We start from the raw sequence: 16565 nt of genomic DNA, 5'->3' as shown, positions 1-16565 counted from the left end.
TTAGGGTTTTCACCTTTCATTTGTTTTAGCCAAAGTAGAGGTTTGTGGTCTGTCTGAACAATGAAGTGAGTGCCAAACAGGTATGGCCTCAACTTCTTCAGTGCCCAGACCACAGCAAAGGCCTCCCTCTCTATGGCAGACCAACGCTTTTCTCTAGGGGTCAACCTCCTGCTGATAAAAGCAACAGGTTGATCCTGGCCCTCAGAATTAAGTTGTGATAAGACTGCCCCTACCACTAATTCAGATGCATCAGTTTGGACAATGAATTTTTTGGAGTAACAGGGGCTTTTCAGGACAGGTGCAGAGCACATGGCCTGCTTCAGCTCCTCAAAAGCTTTCTGACAGCTATCTGTCCACAATACCTTTTTAGGCATTTTCTTAGATGTGAGGTCATTAAGAGGGGCTGCAATGGAGCCATAGTTCTTTATGAACCTCCTGTAATACCCAGTGAGGCCTAAGAAGGCTCTCACCTGGGTCTGAGTTGTAGGGGGAACCCAATCTATAATAGTTTGGATTTTCCCCTGAAGTGGTGCAATCTGTTCTCCACCTACCAGGTGTCCCAGATAAACCACTTTCCCCTGCCCTATCTGGCACTTTGAAGCCTTGATAGTGAGGCCTGCCTTCTGCAGAGCCTCTAAAACTTTCCATAGGTGGACCAGGTAATCATCCCAGCTGGAGCTAAAGACAGCTATATCATCTAGATATGCTGCACTAAAAGCTTCCAGCCCTTGCAGGACTGTGTTCACCAACCTTTGAAAAGTGGCAGGTGCATTTTTCAATCCAAAAGGCATTACTGTGAATTGGTAATGGCCTCCAATGGTTGAAAATGCAGTTTTTGCTTTTGCATCCTCTGATAACTTGATCTGCCAATACCCTGCAGTCAAATCAAAGGTGCTTAGATACTTGGCAGATGCCAGTGTATCTATTAGCTCATCTGCCCTGGGTATAGGGTGAGCATCAGTTTTGATTACCTGGTTGAGACCTCTATAGTCTACACAAAACTGCATTTCCTTCTTTCCATCCTTGGAATGAGGTTTTGGTACAAGTACCACAGGAGGGGCCCATGGACTTTCAGAGTGCTCAACCACTCCCAGTTCAAGCATTTTCTGTACTTCTTGCTTTATGCAGTCTCTGACATGGTCAGGCTGCCTATAGATCTTACTTTAGACAGGCAAGCTGTCTCCAGTATCTATAGTGTGCTCACACCAAGAAGTGGTGCCTGGCACAGTAGAGAAGAGTTCAGAAAACTGACCCAGGAGATTTATGCAGTGGTCTTTCTGCTCAGCAGTAAGACAATCTGCCAAAACTACACCTTCCACTAGAGCATCTTGTTCCGTGGAAGAGAAGAGATCAGGGAGAGGGTCACTCTCTTCTTCCTGTCCCTCATCTGTTGCCATGAGCAGGGTGAGATCAGCCCTGTCATAGTAGGATTCCAGGCGATTGACATGGAGCACCCTAAGGGGACTCCTGGCAGTGCCTAAGTCAACTAAGTAGGTGACTTCACCCTTCTTTTCAACAATTATGTGGGGTCCACTCCATTTGTCTTGGAGTACTCTTGGTGCCACAGGCTCCAAGACCCACACTTTCTGCCCTGGTTGGTACTGAACCAAAACAGCCTTCTGGTCATGCCATTGCTTTTGGAGCTCTTGGCTGGCTGAAGGTTTTTACTGGCCTTTTTCATGTACTCAGCCATCCTAGATCTGAGGCCAAGTACATAGTCCACTATGTCTTGCTTTGGAGCTTTTAAAAGTTGTTCCCAACCCTCCTTAACAAGTGTTAGAGGACCTCTCACAGGGTGTCCAAATAGGAGTTCAAAGGGGCTGAAGCCCATTCCTTTTTGGGGTACCTCCCTGTAAGCAAAAAGGAGGCAAGGTAACAGGATATCCCATCTCATGCAGAGTTTTTCAGGGAGTCCCATAATCATGCCTTTGAGAGTTTTGTTAAATCTCTCCACCAGTCCATTTGTTTGTGGATGATAGGGTGTGGTGAACTTGTATGTCACACCACATTCCTTCCACATGGCCTTTAAGTAAGCAGACATGAAATTGCTTCCGCTGTCTGATACCACCTCTTTTGGGATGCCCACCCTGGAAAAGATTCACCAGGAGGGCCTTTGCCACTGCAGGAGCTGTAGTGGTCCTTAGAGGAATTGCTTCAGGATATCTGGTGGCATGGTCCACTACCACCAAGATAAACCTATTGCCTGAAGCAGTAGGAGGGTCAAGGGGGCCAACTAGGTCAACCCCTACCCTTTCAAAGGGAACCCCAACCACAGGCAGTGGGATAACGGGTGCCTTTGGGGTGCCACCTGTCTTGCCACTGGCTTGACAGGTTTCACAGGACTTACAAAATTCCTTTGTGTCCTCTGACATTCTAGGCCAATGAAACAAGGGAACAAGCCTGTCCCAAGTTTTCATTTGCCCCAAATGTCCAGCTAAGGGAATGTCGTGGGCTAGAGTTAGGAGGAATTTTCTGTACTCCTGAGGAATCACCAATCTCCTGGCAGCTCCAGGTTTTGGATCCCTTGCTTCAGTGTACAAGAGGTTGTCCTCCCAGTAAACTCTGTGAGAGTCACTGACATCCCCATTTGCTTGTTTGACAGCTTGCTGCCTTAGACCCTCTAGTGTGGGACAGGTATGCTGTGCCACACTCAGCTCCTCCCTGGCAGGCCCCCCTTCACCCAAAAGCTCAGCAGTGTCTGCTTCCAGCTCCTCTGGTGTAGGTTCTGCACAGGGTGGAAATTCTTCTTCCTCAGAAGTGGAATTCACTGTAGAGGGAGGGATAGTAGGTAGTGATTTACCCTTACTAACCCTAGCTTTAGGGAGCACTTGGTCCATTCTTCCAGGATCCAAGTCACCCTGTCCTTTTTGCTTTTTGGCCTGAGCCCTGGTTAAAGCACAAATATGCCCTGGAATGCCCAGCATTGCTGCATGAGCCTCCAACTCCACATCTGACCAAGCTGATGTCTCTAAATCATTTCCTAGTAGACAGTCTACAGGTAAATCTGAGGCAACCACAACTTTCTTTGGACCAGTAACCCCCCCCCCAGTTGAGATTTACAACAGCCATGGGGTGGCTAAGTGTGTTGTTATGAGCATCGGTTACTTGGTACTGGTGACCAAGTAGGTGTTGTTCAGGGTGGACCAGTTTCTCTATTACCATGGTAACACTGGCACCTATGTCCCTGTAGGCCTGAACCTCAACACCATTTATTAGGGGTAGTTGCTTGTACTTATCCATGTTAAGGGGACAAGCAACCAAGGTGGCAAAATCAATAGCCCCCTCAGAGACTAATACAGCCTCTGTGGTCTCCCTAACAAGACCAACCCCAACTAAATTACCAAAAGTGAGCCCAGCTACTCCCTTGGATTGGCTATTAGTAGGTTTGCTCCCACCACCACTGCTATTACTAGGGGCACTAGGTGTAGCAGCAGGGGTTGTAGTGGTAGGAGGCTTGGTGCTTTTCTTTGGACAACTGGGATCTGTTGTCCAATGGCCTTTTATTTTACATAAATAACACCATGGTTTCTATTCTTTGTTTTGATTTGAAGAGGATTTGGGCCCATCACCCCCACCAGAGTGTTTTTGTGGGCCTGATGAAGACTCATTTTTAGATTTGTCCCCACCCTTGTCAGAAGACTTACCATCCTTCTTCTTGCCATCTTTGTCACCCCCTGTATGAACTTTTCTGTTCACCCTTGTTCTGACCCATTTGTCTGCCTTCTTTCCCAATTCTTGGGGAGAGGTCAGATCAGAGTCTACCAGGTACTGGTGTAACAAATCAGACATACAATTATTAAGAATATGCTCTCTCAGGATTAAGTTATACAGGCTTTCATAGTCAGAAACTTTACTGCCATGTAACCACCCCTCCAAGGCCTTCACTGAATGGTCAACAAAGTCTACCCAGTCTTGTGAAGACTCCTTTTTGGTTTCTCTGAACTTCATCCTGTACTGTTCAGTGGTTAAGCCATAACCATCTAGGAGTGCATTCTTAAGAACTGTAAAATTATTGGCTTCACTTTCCTTCACAGTAAGGAGCCTATCCCTACCCTTTCCACTGAAAGATAGCCATAGGATAGCAGCCCACTGCCTTTGAGGGACCTCCTGAACAACACAGGCCCTTTCAAGTGCAGCAAACCACTTGTTAATGTCATCCCCCTCCTTGTAAGGGGGAACTATCTTGTGCAGATTCATAGAATCATGCTCTTTTGCAGGATGACTATTTGGAATACTGCTGCTGCCACCATGGGTTTCAAAACCCAATTTCTGTCTTTCTCTTTCTATTTCCAAGGACTGCCTATCTAAATCCAGCTGTTGCTTCTTGAGCTTCAGCCTGGATTGTTCCACTCTCAATCTATTGAGCTCCCTTTCTAACATTCTGTCATCAGGGTGGGTGGGTTGGGCATGTCTTGAAACAGAAGAATGGTGAGAATGAACAGAGGGAGACCTGGCCCTAACAGATGGCACACTAACATTCTGGCCTACAGAAGTGACACTTCTACTGTGATGAGAAGCAACACTATTACTGTGATGTGAAGCAACACTTTTACTGTGATGTGAATTCACATCAGTACCAGCTATGCTAGGTGGCCTGCTAAGGGGCAGGTTGGAAAGATTCCCTCCCAAATCTTTTGCTAGGGGTGCCCCAGAATCAGAGTGGGAACCATCAGCTAATTTCTCACAAGAAGTACCAACAAACGTCTTATCTTGTTCAACTAGCATGTTAACTAATAGTTCTCTAGAGGGATTCTTCCCTACCCCTAAACCTCTTTCTACACAGAGACTCCTTGCTGCCTTCCAGCTAAGGTGGTCATAAGCAGTCTTGGACAGATCCAGAGTTTGACCTGTACCAGACATAATAGAAAAGGTTTAAAGGACAGAAAAAGAAAGAAAAAGTTTTCAGAACTTTTTAAAGGACAGAAAAAAACTTTTAAAACTTTTTAAGAACTTTTTGAAAGTTTAGAGGTACTTTTCAGCACTTAGTAAAGAAGTGAGAGAAGAAAAGCAAAACTTTTTGGTTAGGTGTACATACACTGAACTTGTTTTGTATATTTTTCTCTTATGAAAAGTACAATGACAAAAGTGGTAAGTAGTTGCAAAGTACTTATCCCACCGCTGCCACCAATGTAGGAGGCTGGACTGGCTTGTAGTGAGTACCAAGGGGTACTTACACCTTGCACCAGGCCCAGGTATCCCTTATTAGTGTAGAGGGGTGTCTAGCAGCTTACGCTGATAGAAAAGGTAGCTTAGCAGAGCAGCTTAGGCTGAACTAGGAGATGAGTGAAGCTCCTACAGTACCACTAGTGTCATCCTACAGTACCACTAGTGTCATATGCACAATATCATAAGAAAACACAATACACAGATATACTAAAAATAAAGGTACTTTATTTTTATGATTTCCAGACGAGAGTACCTGTGGAACAAGGGCACCAAGTCCAAAAGTCACGATCAAGTCGGGAGTGGGCAGATGCCCAGGAAATGCCAGCTGTGGATGCAAAGAAGCTGCCAACGGATGGTAGAAGCTGAGGATTCTGCACGAACGACAAGGGGTAAAAACTTCCCCTTTGGAGGATGGATGTCCCACGTCGTGAAGAGTCGTACAGAAGTGTTTTCCCGCAGAAAGACCGCAAACAAGCCTTGCTAGCTGCAAGGGTTGCAGTTAGGGTTTTTGGATGCTGCTGTGGCCCAGGAGGGACCAGGATGTCGCCAATTGCATGAGGAGACAGAGGGGGCGCCCAGCAAGAGAAGGAGCCCACTCAGAAGCAAGCAGCACCCGCAGAAGTGCCGAAACAGCCACTACGAAGTGGAGTGAATCGGTGCTCACCCGAAGTTGCACAAGAGAGTCCCACGCCGCCGGAGGACAACTCAGGAGGTCGTGCAATGCAGGTTAGAGTGCCGGGGACCCAGGCTTGGCTGTGCACAAAGGGAATCCTCGGTGAGTGCACAGGAACACGCGGTTCCCAGCAATGCAGTCTAGCGTGGGGAGGCAAGGACTTACCTCCACCAAACTTGGACTGAAGAGTCACTGGACTGTGGGAGTCACTTGGACAGAGTTGCTGAGTTCAAGGGACCTCGCTCGTTGTGCTGAGAGGAGACCGAGAGGACTGGTGATGCAGTTCTTTGGTGCCTGAGGTTGCAGGGGGAAGATTCCGTCGACCCACGGGAGATTTCTTCGGAGCTTCTAGTGCAGAGAGGAGGCAGACTACCCCCACAGCATGCACCACCAGGAAAACAGTCGAGAAGGCGGCAGGATCAGCGTTACAATGTCGCAGTAGTCGTCTTTGCTACTTTGTTGCAGTTTTGCAGGCTTCTAGCGCGGTCAGCAGTCGATTCCTTGGCAGAAGGTGAAGAGAGAGATGCAGAGGAACTCTGATGAGCTCTTGCATTCGTTATCTAAGGAATTCCCCAAAGCAGAGACCCTAAATAGCCAGAAAAGGAGGTTTGGCTACCTAGGAGAGAGGATAGGCTAGCAACACCTGAAGGAGCCTATCAGAAGGAGTCTCTGACGTCACCTGCTGGCCCTGGCCACTCAGAGCAGTCCAGTGTGCCAGCAGCACCTCTGTTTCCAAGATGGCAGAGGTCTGGAGCACACTGGAGGAGCTCTGGGCACCTCCCAGGGGAGGTGCAGGTCAGGGGAGTGGTCACTCCCCTTTCCTTTGTCCAGTTTCGCGCCAGAGCAGGGCTGAGGGATCCCTGAACCGGTGTAGACTGGCTTATGCAGAGATGGGCACCATCTGTGCCCATCAAAGCATTTCCAGAGGCTACTCCTCCCCAGCCCTGACACCTTATTCCAAAGGGAGAGGGTGTAACACCCTCTCTTTGAGGAAGTCCTTTGTTCTGCCTTCCTGGGCCAAGCCTGGCTGGACCCCAGGAGGGCAGAAACCTGTCTGAGGGGTTGGCAGCAGCAGCAGCTGCAGTGAAACCCCGGGAAAGGCAGTTTGGCAGTACCCGGGTCTGTGCTAGAGACCCGGGGAATCATGGGATTGTCTCCCCAATACAAGGATGGCATTGGTGGGGCAATTCCATGATCTTAGACATGTTACATGGCCATATTCGGAGTTACCATTGTGAAGCTATACATAGGTAGTGACCTATGTATAGTGCACGCGTATAATGGTGTCCCCGCACTCACAAAGTCCAGGGAATTGGCCCTGAACCATGTGGGGGCACCTTGGCTAGTGCCAGGGTGCCCACACACTAAGTAACTTAGCAACCAACCTTTACCAGGTAAAGGTTAGACATATAGGTGACTTATAAGTTACTTAAGTGCAGTGTAAAATGGCTGTGAAATAACATGGACGTTATTTCACTCAGGCTGCAGTGGCAGGCCTGTGTAAGAATTGTCAGAGCTCACTATGGGTGGCAAAAGAAATGCTGCAGCCCATAGGGATCTCCTGGAACCCCAATACCCTGTGTACCTCAGTACCATATACTAGGGAATTATAAGGGTGTTCCAGTATGCCAATGTAAATTGGTAAAATTGGTCACTAGCCTGTTAGTGACAATTTGGAAAGAAATGAGAGAGCATAACCACTGAGGTTCTGATTAGCAGAGCTTCAGTGAGACAGTGAGTCATAACACAGGTAACACATACAGGGCACACTTATGAGCACTGGGGCCCTGGCTGGCAGGGTCCCAGTGACACATACAACTAAAACAACATATATACAGTGAAATATGGGGGTAACATGCCAGGCAAGATGGTACTTTCCTACATGAGGCCATAATTGTTTGGCTCTCACTTCATAGTTCAGAAAGACCACAGGCCTCTCTGATGGCTTAACCAAATGAAAGGTGAAAACCCCAAACTGCTTAGGTGGTCCATGTTTCTACACGGAATGGTCTTTAGAGTGGAACACAGACCTGGGACTGTACATCCCAATGCAGATGGCCTTTCCAGATTCTTCCACTTAGAGGACGAAAATTCCTGAGGGGAATGGTAGTTTCATCCCCTTTTGTTTGGGGTGTTAGTGTGAGAAAGGGTTTCTTTTGACATGGTACCCCCACTTTTTGCCTGGAAAATGATGTAGTTTCAAACAATAAGAGTCCTGGGCTTCTGCTAAACAGGTTCCCAGGGCGAGATCTTTTTCCTAAAAGCTGTACTATATTTGGCACTTCAGCCACCTTTGTAAGTCCCGAGTAAATGGTACCCAAGGTACCTAGGGCATGGGTTCTGAAGAGAGGCCCCCAGAGCTACAGCACCAATTGTGCCACTCAGAGAGGCCCCATACCAGCCTCATGCAGACTGCCTTTGCAAGTGCATGACAAGGTGTATCCAAAGTTGCAAACTCAACATAGCACTCAGCAAGAGCTTAATGTCCACTAACACTGCATGCAATACGAGGTACATCACCCCTCTGGCAGGCCTTACAGCCCTAAGGCAGGGTAGACTGCAATGCATGTGAGGGCATACGTGTGCAAGAGCAAATATGCTCCTACTGTGTCTTTGCTAAGTTCTTAGGCATAGTAAGTGTACAGGGAAGCCAAAGCAATTGCATGTGCTGGACACTGGTCATTATGAGCTCCCCAGATACATGATGGGCTATCTGAGTACTGGGTTGTTTGGTATCACAAACTCATAATAAAAACCCAAACAGATGCCAGTGTTGGATTTATTATAAATTGTACCCAGAGGGCACCTTAGAGGTGCCCCCTGCAAAACCTAACAGCCCTGACATGCTTGCTGACTGACATCATCAGACACAATTCTGGACTCCTGGGTGAAAGTCTTTTGCTCTCAGGAGCCAGAAGACAAAGCTTTTACTGGGCAGAGGTGTCACACATTCTCCCCTAAGCAGGCACTTTGCTCCAGTGGTCAGCTTCCAAGGCCTTGCCGCCTTTGTAAGCTGACCCCGGGCCTCTGCTGGCAGCAGAAGGCATCCCACTTGTTCTACTACCATTTTCGGTAAGAAAACCAGTGGGAAAGTTAGAAAGAATAGAGGGAGTGCCCCCTCTCAGCATGCACCATCCCTCGGGTGTGGCATGTGAGGTGACCACTCCATTTCATTTTCCTCCATCTTAGATGGTAGGGAAAATAGCCAATAAGGGTTAGGGTTGTGACTTGATCATCTAGTCAAGTAAGTAAGTAATAACGTAATAATCAACATTGCCAAAGCAAGATAATAACCTATTCGAAAGGTTCAATGAAACCTAAATTTAGCTGGTAACTTGACAACTCCTGCAAGAGATACTGTTTTCCACAGGCCATAGCTACATTTATGTGTGTTTTGGGGGAGCATGGCCCCACCTGGCACGTAGCCAGGTCCATATGTTTTGGGAGTTGTGTCACCCAATAACAACTGCTAAGGCAAGTGAAAGATCAACGTCTGTGCATAATTCAGCGACCCAGGATATCAGGGGAGGAAGGGGCGGGTCTTGATACACTATAATAATATTTTAAAGTGCACTTTACATTTTCTATTTTACGGCAGGGAATATTTTGGAAAATTAGCAGCGAATGTTACATTTAAACCACACAACTCAAGGAACATTTAATAAATCTGAACAGATTTTTGTATGCAAATTGACTCCTCTGGTGACAAAACTCGTAATAAATCTATTGAAGACGGCACCTTCTAAAGTCTAATGATCCAGCACTTGCGGAGAAAACTGGATGTGAATTAGATATATCTTTAAATATAATCTCACGGGACTGTCACAATTGTGTAATCAAATCATATGCTTTACTGGAAATACCAAAAGTGAAACAAGCAGAAATATCAAAACAAGCTTTTTCTTGTCATGCGTCAACCATATGTAAGTCTTTAGTCAAGTCTGGTAACTGCATGGACTAACTCTTCCAGGGTTCTGTGTTTGGCCTTGTAATCATAGATTTGAATAATGGTGGGTTGTCCACTCAACCTTTCATTCTTTGGAGGTTGATCCAATGAGTACCAGTGAGTTGGGGAACAATAAACTTTTGTTCTCTGTCATTGGTCTCAAGAGATCTCTGTTGGGATGAACATGTATTTTACGAATGTTACCCTCTACTTACTTGTGTAAGAATAGCAGGTAACGTGCTATCTTTTAGGAGGGCCCAAAACACATTATATTAAACCTTTCTCATTCCTAAAATTAATTTCCTTTTGAATGTGAACTCTAATATCTCAGATGGTACCCTTCTACGCATATATGTTCCATGTATTACAGTGCATAGCAGTCCGATGTGTATAGGTGACAATGGTGTTAATTAATTATATACATAAATGAAGGAAACTTTAATATGGAAAAATGAAGCAACAAATGATCATTTTCATGCACACTAGACCAACAACATGGGTTGGCATCGAAGAGAAATTAATTACATTTTAAACAAGAGATTTCTAAACGAAAAAAAGACAACTATAAGTGGAAAGGTGTAGTTTAAAAGAAACAAGACCAACACATTGGGTCAACACTAAATAGGTTTGATACCTCATAAGGAGTTTGCGTACTCTACACTAGGACGTTTTTAGGAAAATAAGTGAAAATATGTGTGCTTTGAAGCATGTTAAGTCAGTGATGTTGGTGAAAATGAGTAAACAATGAATATAATTTGATAGAGGATATCGAGTGCTCTTCACCAAACACATTTTGTAAAAGAATAACAGTGACATTGGAAAAGGAAAGGCCTGCGGTGCTGGTAATGGAAAAAGTGCCTTGAGAACTCACTGTAGCAAGAAGAGTTTGTTGGAGACTGCTGAGGACAAACCAACAATCAACGCTACTCAGTAGGACAAAGGTCAGGCTGGGAGCCAGCCCTGATAAAAATGTTTTGACTAGCTCAAAATTGTACTGCATAAGGGAAGCAGGGAGGTCCTCATTTAAACTCTTCTCTAAAGCCAAGGTTTTTGAGAGTCATTCTTAAATGATATATTGAGCAATTGGGTAAGTGATTTGTTCATATATGAGAGCCATTGGATTCTAAAAAGATTTGATTTAGTGAATCTAGTTTTGGTTTTTGCCCAAATGGACTGCCAAATCAAAAAGGGGTTTGAGCAAGAGTGAGTCTTCCAAAAAATTCAGCCCATCCTTCATCGCCTTGAGACCCGCTGGGTGAGAAGCCGCTCTATCAAAATATCTGATTGATTGATTGTGAACTATGGAAGATGACACAGAGGTGGGCGTACACAACAGGTGCCTGAGGAAAGAGTTATCGTCTGTTTGAAGGGGTTGCTAAGTGCATAACCCCACAAGCCCCTCCCATCCTCATATGTAAGGGTAGACAACCTTCTCACCTTGTATATTTCAATCTTTTCCCTAACTGGTCGGGAGCCAATTTCATGAGTGAACTTAAAAACTCCCTCACATATTTGGCTCATCTTCAGGCAGTGTTTTAAAACCTGTTGTGAAAAAGAACCATTATTGCTAAATAAAATCCCCAAATAACAGAATGAATTAACGTTCACATTTGGTGAACCCCCAATAAAAAAAGGTTTTACCCTTCTGAACTTTCCTTCCACAGACCGTCCTGTGGGTTTTTGTTTTATTCATTTTCATTTTCCTGACGTCCATAAAATTCCCGAGAGCATCCATCAGTCTCTGTAAACCAGCGAGGGTCCTTGATAGCAGGACAGCATCGTCGGTGTATAATAAAACAGGGACTGGATGGCAAGCAGCAATAGATGCGCCAGACTGCAAGGTCCGGAGGGTACCATCCATCCCATTAATAAAAAGGGACAACATAAACAGGGCCCTATTAATCTTATACAGGGGCGCACATTTCCCATTTGGGTCGTATTGAGGACAGGTTCTCATATAGTTGTGCAAGAAAACTCAACTGTATTCCTCGGGGCTCCTAGGGATATCAACATGGTCCAGAAAATCAAGGGGCCAGATGTATGAAAAAGTTTTGCACTCGCAAACGGTGCGAATCGGTAAATTCAGCCGTTTGCGAGTGCAAAACAGTGGTCTGCAATGCATGAAAAGCATTTGCAGACCACAAATAAGAAATCGCTAAAATTGCGATTTCTTGCGTTGCGACCTGGAAATTGCGAGTCAAAATGGGGCCCCACCACGCCCTCAAGTTTTAAAAGCATCAACAGGTGCCCCAGCTGGCCGTGGTGCCTTCTCCCAGGCGCTCGTATCCATTGCAAAAAAGGACCTCCTCCAGAGTAATAAACAACAGTAACTGAGTTTTGAGCAGTTCTCTCACGTCTTTATCTGGTGTTGATTCCTTCATATGGGAGTCAAAAATGGCCGAAAAATAACTGTTTACAGGGAACAAATGAAGTAAGTTTGGGGAATGAATCATCCTTCAGAAAAGGGGCATTTACTGTCCCCAGTACAAGTCGAATCCTTCAGCTCGGCAGCCTTGACCGATTTGGACCAGGCCTCTTCCTGTAAAACCCTCTTCCCAGCTTCTAGTACCTATTTGTAATTCTTATGCAGACCCACTAATGGCTGAATAATCCCACGGGAACTATGGAGGGCTCCCCTTGAAAGTTTAGATGTCTGGGTACAAGGGTGCCCGAACCATCCACGTTCCACTACATTACCAGGTCGTGAGGGTCGTGTAAGTAATAAAGTAAGCAACCTGGTAATCTGATCAAAAGAATCCAATAGCTTATCAAGGTCCACCAAGGCAATAACTAATCTCTTCCGAATTCATTGTTATCAATTCCTGCAAAACCATTTCTGGGTTGATTCCTGCCTACTTAATTCTAACACTATGAGGCCTGACCGGAATAATATTTGTAACACATGCACTGCCAGTGGCTTCTTGAACCAGAATTATCAGATAAACTACAAAGGGATTATTGTCACTCCCCACTGTGGGGACAATATTGAGAGAATCAACCAAATTCCTGGCTGAGGAGGAAATCAAGGCATGTTCAATAATGGTATGTGCGTCCCTGCCAGTAAATAAGGGGAAAGGTTCATTAGTATCTACACAACTACTTTCTAAAATCATATGGTCGTACTTAAAAAATAAATTACTCAAGGCTTTCCTGTAGTCATTGTGGCAGAAGTGCAGGATCCCAATCCCCTCAGCAACAGTTACACCACACACCTGTCTTGCAGAAAGGGGGCATTTCAGAATATTAAAATCACATACCCTAAGAAAAACATACTTGGAATACACGATCCGCAGGAGCACCTCCATCCCTGCATCTAATGCATGCACAACATCACTACGAGTGGAATCAAAAACATTGTTATAAAAATTGGCCACTATCAAATCAGGACCACATTTAGGTGATAACTAAAGGAGTAGGGCTTAAGATGACACAGGCACCACCTTCCTGATAGTAACCAATAACAAATTTTAAACTAAGAAATGTAAACCCCCTTTGACCTGCCCTGCTGGAGATGAGTTGCTTCTAGAAAAAAGGAAGTGAAACCTCAATATGAATTTGTTCGACACACCGTGTCCCCTGAATGCAAATGACAGGATCCTGAGGTAGTGTGGAGCCAATCCTGCGAATCCAACTTGCTTCGTAGCACACATACCTTCCATGTGGTGAAAAAAAATAACCCCTTGGGATCATAACAATTAGTTTCCAGGGTTAAATTAGGGGGGCTTGGCTCCTGTACATTACTCATGAAGATAGATTCATGGCGTTCGGTACAAGAGGGGCCTTAGGGGTAGGCGCACTAATAGGAGCACTATCTAATGGTCCAATATCCTGGAACACAGATTTAATCAAATAGCTATCCATAAAACTAGACATAAAGGGCTTCTTAATGGTACAAAGTCAGTCGTTCTCCTGCAGGAAGCTCAAAGCCTGGAACCTATTAAACAGTGGGATAATAGTAGATGGTAAATCAATAATGTACTGATGTTCATATGGTCGATCAAAAGACAACACTGGGGCTCGGCACTTAGGATGATAAAAGTAGCCTCAGGGAAAGAGCTGAATGTTTAAAAGTAGCCTCAGGGAAAGAGCTGAATGTTCCTGCCAGTAAGTATAAACAATACCGATCTTTCCAGTGATTCTCCCGTTTGGCTGGGGTGTTTAAAATTAATAATTATTGTCCCCCTTGAACACCTTTTCAGCAGGACGAATCCATCTGAGTCTCCTTGTAAAAAGCATTTGATCAGCTTTAGCAGTAGGGAATATTAACTTGGAATAAAGGAATTGTAAAACTTTGTTTCATAGCTGGGCAAGTGTTTCAGTTAGGCCAGGGGCCAAAGATGGAACGTTAGCCATCAATGCCAAAAGGGGCTACAAGGTGGTGGCAGATTAATGGTTACAGCATTAGGTCCCTTTCAATGTCATTACTTTTTTCACTCTCAGTAGCTTGTAAGGAGCGGCCTGGAGGAAGTGCAGATTTGTTCATCATCATTCAACCTCCACATCATACTACCAGAAGAGGTTAGATGGGTTCTAGTTGTCCAGTCTGCATTAATTCCCCTTCTGATGGGTGCCATTCTCCTACAGCACGTGACCCAGGAGCAATGTTGATGGCACAAGACTCAAGCCGCCTGCAATTATTACTGAAAGTAGATTGGACACCAGTGCCATCCAAAAGTGAATTCTGCAGAAAATATACAGGCCTGTAAAGAAGTCCCTGTTTGAAGTTTAAGAGCCCCTGAACTCACAAATCCAGTACCCCCAGATTGTAAACTTCTGAGTTTATACAAAGAGTCTTCAGTCTCACCCAGGTGCTTAATAACAGGCTTCCATCAGCTCCTTTATTTTATTGAAGGAATCTTTCCTGTAAGAGGTCTAAGTCTTCCATTCGGCCAAATGCCTAGTTAGTGTTAACTTGGGTAGCTTGAGTGCATGACAGCTGTGTCACTTTCTTTACCCCCTGACACCCCTTACACTTCACCACTAGTTCGTTAATATGAGGATATGTTGTCAGCTTTGTATTACAGTACTGGGCACAGTCAATAGTTGTTAAGGCTACGGAGGGCACTACTCGCAAGGCAGAGGGAGCTACCTCTGATGATATATGCAAAACAACTGCAAATGGGATGCTCATGCTAACCTGTGGCAATGTCTCATTGGGTACTGACAACCCAGAGGTCAATACAGTAGTCACAGATAGGTGATGTTCTGCATGAGCAATTTCCTTGTTTTGGGCTCCCACTGCTTTCCTAATATATAAATCTAATGTGGTAGGATTTGATCTAGCCTGTACTGTTATGTGAGTCTTACACTTCACCATCGTACATTAGATCACTTCAACAGCCTGTAAGAAGTAATAAATGGATAAATGACCAAATAAATCCAGTACCTTGACAGGTCGCTGAAAACTAAACCCAAGAGGGGTTGCCCTGCCCAACCTCATCTGGGCGATGACGGGCGTAGACGGGCCTGGTCTTGGCCCAGTCTTGGCCTGGGCCTATGCCTGGGCATGTCTCGCGCTGCGGGAGTCCAGGTGCCTTAAAAGCGTATTGCAGCCCCTCCTCATACAGGCTGAGGCATGTAGTCGTACCCTAGCAGGTGGCCTAAACAGCAGTGGTGCTGGCAAAACAGCAAGCAGAGAGTCCGTGGTCAGTATGATCAGCATATGGAAGAACGCCTAGTGGAAGCTCTTGACTTCCACCTGCAAGACTGTAAATAAGGGCTTGGTGAAAGCTTTGCGCCCTTTTGCACAACCCATTTTCAACTCTGGGATCAGGTGTTTTGGCACAGGCTTGGGGAACCCCGCCCCACAGAGGTCCATATAAATGAACCTGGCCAGTCATCTTAGTATGACCCTCTAGATCAATCAATCAATGAGATCTTGAATTATCATGAATATGAAACGTTAAGAACCCACAAGGATACTCAGTCCTCTCTGCCTAATCAGAACACCTCTGATGATTCCAATTCTTCTGACTCTGATGATAAGTCGTCCCCTGACAAAACACAAGGCAAACGCAAACGCGTCATACTGAGGATCCTTTGAGCTCTCAGTCTAGTAAGAATTCACTTTTTGATCCTGAGGCTTTGATACACCCCAGATCGACAGAATGGACCCCTTGTCAAGAAGTGGCTTTGTATGTCAAATCTCAGCTTAGGAAGAGCTTTGAAAAATACATTTGCAGTACTTTGCGTTCTGAATGCCCTCGTCCTGCCCTAGCCGGTAAGGTAGTGGAAACCCCTGAGCTAGATACCCATATAATACTTTTCTTAAAAAGTACTCTAAGGACCCTAAAAAGGTATTGACAGGGCCTGGAGGGGATGTCAGGACAAATTGCTGGACATTCTTGGTCCCCTCACGAAGATCATGGACTTGGCTGTTCAAGCCAAAGAATCTCAAGACTCCATTGATCCCGACGTCCTGCTTGAATGGGCCCAAAGAGCCATTTGCTTACTAGGCAATGCTAATTGCTCCTTCTCCACGGAACACAGGAAGTCTCTCCTGCTGCGTGTTGATCCCAAGCTGGCGGAGTTAGCCACTACCGATGCTGGCCCTGCAGCCAATGGACTTCTTTTTGGCGACAGATTTGTTAAAGACCTTGCCAAGTATGTAGCTACCTTTTCAGCTTTGGATAAGGCCCAAACCTCTATCAAGAAGGTTTTCAATAGTGGCCTTTTTCACAGGGCCGGACGCTTTGGAGGTCGAGCGCCAGGCCACATTTATTCCCAGACCCACGTCCCTGTCACAGAGGCAGGGGTAACTCCAACTTCCAAAACAACTCC

The sequence above is a fragment of the Pleurodeles waltl genome, chromosome 12 (assembly GCF_031143425.1).
Source record: "Pleurodeles waltl isolate 20211129_DDA chromosome 12, aPleWal1.hap1.20221129, whole genome shotgun sequence".
NCBI lineage: Eukaryota > Metazoa > Chordata > Amphibia > Caudata > Salamandridae > Pleurodeles > Pleurodeles waltl.
Note: the sequence above shows the minus strand (reverse complement) of the source record.